The sequence below is a fragment of the Solanum lycopersicum genome, chromosome 2 (assembly GCF_036512215.1).
Source record: "Solanum lycopersicum chromosome 2, SLM_r2.1".
In the NCBI taxonomy this organism is placed as follows: domain Eukaryota; kingdom Viridiplantae; phylum Streptophyta; class Magnoliopsida; order Solanales; family Solanaceae; genus Solanum; species Solanum lycopersicum.
In genome coordinates, this window is record NC_090801.1 from 52,042,748 (window position 1) to 52,048,747 (window position 6,000).

The 6,000-nt window shown below is 27.5% G+C and overlaps 1 long non-coding RNA gene across 1 annotated transcript; it reads left to right on the plus strand.

Annotated features, from left to right (window-relative positions):
* The first annotated feature begins 3,200 nt into the window (after positions 1 to 3,200).
* Positions 3,201 to 3,677, plus strand: LOC112940985 (uncharacterized). The gene is made up of 2 exons (XR_003245819.2): positions 3,201 to 3,289; positions 3,388 to 3,677. It is a non-coding gene; the product is annotated as an uncharacterized lncRNA (long non-coding RNA).
* The last annotated feature ends 2,323 nt before the right edge of the window (positions 3,678 to 6,000 follow it).

The window sequence follows — 6,000 nt, forward strand, 5'->3', positions numbered from 1 at the left end:
ATCAACAAATGTATTCTGATGGGTTTTCTTTGGTATTGTATTTTAGTGGGCCTGGGCTGGTTGAGAAACAGTTGGGCTGAAGTGGGTTAGCTTGTGAATATGGGCTACCCCACCTCATCCGGGCTAATCGTACGTAGGCTTGCAGGGTTGCCGGGTCATCCCACTTTTGAAATAATAATATTTTTTATAATTATTAAATTAAATTAAATATTATAATTTAAAAATATTATCATAAATATCGACAAAACAATATTACATGATGTTACTATTACTAATTGTTAATCATATGCACAAATAAATTATCTTTATAATATTTATTAAGTTTTTTTTTTTCAATTAAAAGTATAAATATCTAAATAGAAATATTAACCTAATTGTTTTGAGTTTGGAATCTTTTTAACTTTAAATTTTAATATTATATTATATTTTTTAATTAATTTATATTGATCCACGGGTCGGCTCTACCGATATTTCTCAAGCCCATAAATTAGCAGGCTTATTCAAGCCGGACTAAAAAATCCTTTTCTTAAATGGGCTACATAAATCATAATCTAACCTTATTAAACCTCGGGTTAAGCCAAGCTGACCCAACAAACCTATTGATGGCTCTAGTTTGCTGGAACATAATAAAAGACCCAAAATTTGGTTTGTCCCAAATGGGTTTAGGGCAAAAATGGTGCAATAAAATAGGTTAGATTTGCAATTAGGAAATGGCCCAATATATTGCAATTTAGTTCCCCAATAAATTCAACAAGTTAACCAAATTGCACTGATTAGTGATTCGGTTAAAAACTAAATAATATAAATTAATCAAGGGCAACTTTCACATAAAGCAAATAAAAAATTCATATTTGTATGTTATAGCAATGCTTGCATAATTGCGCTTCATAGCAAACATAGAAACTGTATAATTCGCTATACATATACAGTTGAAGCAAGTTGTATAAAACGAAGTGTATAAAACAAGAAAGAGAAAGATATTTAGGCAGAGAACTGTATAAAAATGAAGTGTATAAAATAAATTGTATTATTATAAGTGTATAGAACAATTATATACAATTTGAATTTGTATAAAATGAGAAAGAGAGAAAGACAAAAGAGACTTGACAAAGAATATACAATTGAATCGAATTGTATAAAACGAGAAATAGAGAAATTAGATTCAATTTGAAAATTGTATAAAACGAGAAAGAGAGAAAGGCAAAAGAAACTGGGCAGGGGAGTATTTTTATTGTATAATTATAAGTGTATAGGACGAAAATATATGTACTTGCATGTGTATATACAATTTTCTCACGCTTTATACAAACAGAAACGCAATTTATACATTTCGTTTCTGTTTGTATAAGTGAGAAAGGCGAGGGTGGCGAGTGAGATTTGGGAGAGTGGCGAGCGAGATCTGGAAGAGGGGAGTGAGGGGAACAAAAATATATGTATTTATACAATTTTCTCTGCTTTATACAATTAGAAATAATTTTTATACACTTGTGTTTGTATAAAAGGTGAGGAGGCGAGCAAGAGATTGGAGGAGAGTGGTGAGCGAGATATTTGGGAGAGAGGCGCCTGACAATTTTTCGCAAACATTTGCTATGGAGCACAATTAAATCAAACCCTAGCTACTCCATTTATTTTAGGTTATTAGTTTTGCTATTATATACAATTTTCCCATTAATTAATGAGTTTCTTAATATCAACGAAATAGAATAATTAACTTAATTATAAAATGTTAACTCAAAAATATAAACTAAATAATTAAACTAATTAATTTAAGCAAAATCTTTTTTTAGACGATTTTTGAATATTCTTAAACTGTACTAATTAAATACATAATTATGTAAAGACATATATTATTTAAAAATCATAATAAAGTGACAAAACTATAAAAATAACTTAAAAAATATTTTGAATTTTATAAAATCAATTATTTCAAATCGTTTGAAATTTAGGAAGCTCATTAATTAATATATATTGTGCATGATCAAAATTGAGTGTCAACACTTCCTTTGAAATTTATGTCCCTTTCTAATTCTAAATTTTCAAATGACCATATATTTCTTTCAACTTAGAGAGAATTTTATTTCCTTTCCCGGCATGAACTCCTTCAAATGATTTTTAGTACTTGCTCACCTTATTTACTTAATCAAGTATTCTTACTTATTGTAAGAATACTTTTTATATTTCAAAATGATTTTCCAAAAAAAATGTAAAATTATATTACAATATACTAGCATAACATATTTGAATCAATGTAAAACTCATGAAGAACTTCACTCCACCCCATTTGTTTTGTTATGGTTTTCTTTTGGTGGAATTTGATGAAAATATTTCCTATCTGATGCATTAATCATTATATTTTTACACCAAAGTATATATATTTTGAATGATTTAAGCATTGTTTTTGTAATCTTGTATTTTTTAATAAAAAACGAATTAGATCATGCTTGTATTAACTGAGAAGACTAATTAATTTAATTAATAGGGTCGTTTATGATAAAGATATAAAAGGGCTACAAAGGTTAACTTCAAGAGCGCATCATAATGAATGCATCATAATGAATAGTATTTTTGTATCAATTTTAATAGTTTAAGCATACTTTAGGCCATTCTTCGTATTTTAAAAAGCATTTTTGAGCAAATTAGCGTTTGGCCAAATTTTTAAATAATTGCTTCTTTAGAGCATGTTTCATAAAACTTTTAAAATCAATTTATTTTTGAAAAAATATTTTTTCAAAATTAATTTTCAAAAAATCTATTATCTTTTACATGGGAAAAAAACATGGTATACCCCTCAAATTTACGATTCTTATGGAAAAGTATAATCTAAAAAAACTAAACTTTGAACACATAGGATTTGTTGTTACAATTAATAGTTCTCAATATTCTTCAGACTGTTGCTGTAATAAATTATTCTTTGAACAATTATTATTAATTGTAGCAAGAAATCTAAGAAAATAAATTATACTTTTGTACATCTAAGATTTGGTTCTACAATTAATAGTTTTCCATATTACTCATATGTATATATTTTTGTTACAATTAATACTTTTCCATATTATTCATATGTATATATTTGTTGTTACAATTAATAGTTTTTCCATATTATTCTTCATATATATTGACTTCAAAAGTAAATCTTCCTCAATTGGCAAGTTAATTAAATATTTTTCATTGAGGCTCTACCATTATAAAAGAAATGTAGAGGGACTACTTTATTCACCACAAAATTATTCAATGGAAAATTTTGGTGCATCTTTTCGCTGTTCTATTTTTCTCATTATTTGTATCTATGGTTGTATTCATTTATAATTTTTCTTATTTATATTTGTTCAAAATTAAATTAACATATGCGACTAATTAAATTTGTAATTCGTAATCTTGATCTTGCAGGCATGTTGATGATAAAACAAGTGAATGGCGATGATACATGTGATGAATTTTTTTCTTCTTCTATTCCTTGTTCACAACTATCACCATCTTGCTTATCATTTTGTAAACAACGTTATGGAAAACTTGTAGTTGGTTCAAGGTGTGATGACGAAGGTCCAGGACATTATACTTGTATTTGCACCCTCAGTATATCTTGTCATCTTCTTACTTAGTTACTACAAATTACACAAATTATTAGCTCTTCTACAAAGAAGAAAAGATAAATGAAAAAGTATAATTTTATTTCAAAATATCTTTTTTTGTAATTGCATTGCTCACTATCTCTATTTTTTTTTCTTCAAATTTTGGATTAATCTAATTACCTAATTCTGAAGCTAGGTGATTTGAATTGAGGAAAATATAAGCAATAAGAAGAAAATGTTTATCTGTATGACTATATCTATACACATTTTTTAAAAATTTACAATATAAATGATTTTTAAAATATAACAAAAATATAAAATATATAATGTTTTAAGCACTAAAATAAAATAATAAATAATTTGATCAATGTTATAATTACTTTGAGATATCAATGAATCATAGATCAATCTGAAACGAATAAATCATAAATTAATTTAGAAATCAAAATCAACTAGATAAATTAAAAAATTCGTTGAAAGAAACAATTAATAAATAAATAAGTTGATTGGCTAAGAGCCAAAAAAAAAAAGAAAAGGCGAAGAAGTCTTTCCATGCACACTTTTTCTTTTGCTTTCTATCAACTAATGGAGAGGTATTTTTCGCTTTCAACAATGATGTCACTCATGAATCTTGATTCAAAGTCTTTATCGAATCCTCAAACGAAGGAATTACACATTAATTTAAGAAATAAAAATAATGTATCAAAAAAAGATGAACAGCAAAAAATCGAGAAAATAAAATCATCAAACTGATCTATTAAGAGTAAAAAAAATGATGAAGAAATGTGTCTACACTTTTTTTTTGTTGCTTTGTAATAACTCTCATAGCTTTTCTTACATTCAACAACGATGTCACCGATAGATCTCAACCCAAACCCTTACCAGAGCCACCATCAACTCGACCTTTCCCCCTAATTTTTTGGGCCTCTTTTTTCACAATGAATCTTTGACTAAATTTGTAGATAAAAAGTTTTTGTTTTTTTTTTTAAAAAAGGATACAATTACACTATTACCCAACTCCATAAAGTTCAATCACCGTCAACAAGTCAATTTTAAACTGGTTGAAACATTTTATCTTTCCTTTTTTAAGTTGACCACATGCTCATAAGCGTTTACAGGAAACTAAAGGTTTTTGATAGGAAGTGAAATATCCACAAGAAAAGCGGAGAGTCACTTTCCCAAATAGTGTTTTTGTTTCACTTTCTACATAGAGAGAGAGGTATGATGATCAAAGCTGAGTAAATTACGATAAATATAAATTGGAAAGAGAAAAGATTTGAAATTCAAAAATAGAGTGATGGAGGTAATTGGTGATACCCTGAGTGATTTTAGATGTGAAAAAAGAAAAAAAATCGTGAGATAATAATGTATAATAATATACCTGAAAAAGTGAGAAAATTGTGAAAAAAAAGGAACTTTTGTAATTTTTCTAAATGTTGGAGAATGATAGAAAATATGTAAAAATGATGTTTAGTTGATTAATTTTTCCTTAATATATTCAGAGTTAGACAAATTGAATAACTAACCAAATAAAAAAAAGGGCAACTTTCATATATAGCAAACAAAAAATTCATATTTGTATGCTATAACAAAGTTTGCATAATTGCGCTCCATAGCAAACATAAAACTGTATAATTCGCTATACATATACAATTGTATAATTCGCTGGCCTAAATTGTATAATTCGCTGGCCTATTTCGCTGCAATTGTATAATTCACTATCCTATTTCACTGCAATTGTATAATTCACTGCCTATTTCGCTGTAATATTTTTATAAAATTTTCTTTGCATACAATTGAATCGAATTAAAATGTATGTATATTGCATAATTATAAGTGTATAGCAAGAAGATATATGTTTTTCTCTCGATTATACAAAAACAAAAACACAATATATACACTTCTGTTGTATAAAGCTAGAGAAAATTGTATTTCACTGCAATTGTATAATTCGTTGACCTTTTTCTCTGCAATATTTGTATAAAATTTGCATTTGTCTACAATTGAATTGAAGTAAATGTTTGTAAATTGTATAATTAAGTGTGTAACACGAAGATACATGTTTTTGCATGTGTATATACAATTTTCTCTCGCTTTATACAAAACAGAAACAGAAATTATACACTTCTGTGTATAAAGTGAGAGAGGCGAGAATGGGAGAGTGGTGAGCGAGACTTTTGGGAGAGAGGCACCTGGCAAATTTCGGCTAACATTTGCTATGGAGCACAATTAAATCAAACCCTAGCTACTCCATTTATTTTAGGTTATTAGTTTGCTATTATATACAATTTTCCCTTTAAAAAAAAGGGAAGAAGGATTTTGGGCCCAAGTCTGATCGTTGTCGGGTCAGAACTTGGGCCTTAGCTGTTGATCTTTTGTGGTTTCGGCTCAATTTTCGTTCTTGTATATTGTTATATACATTTACTGTATA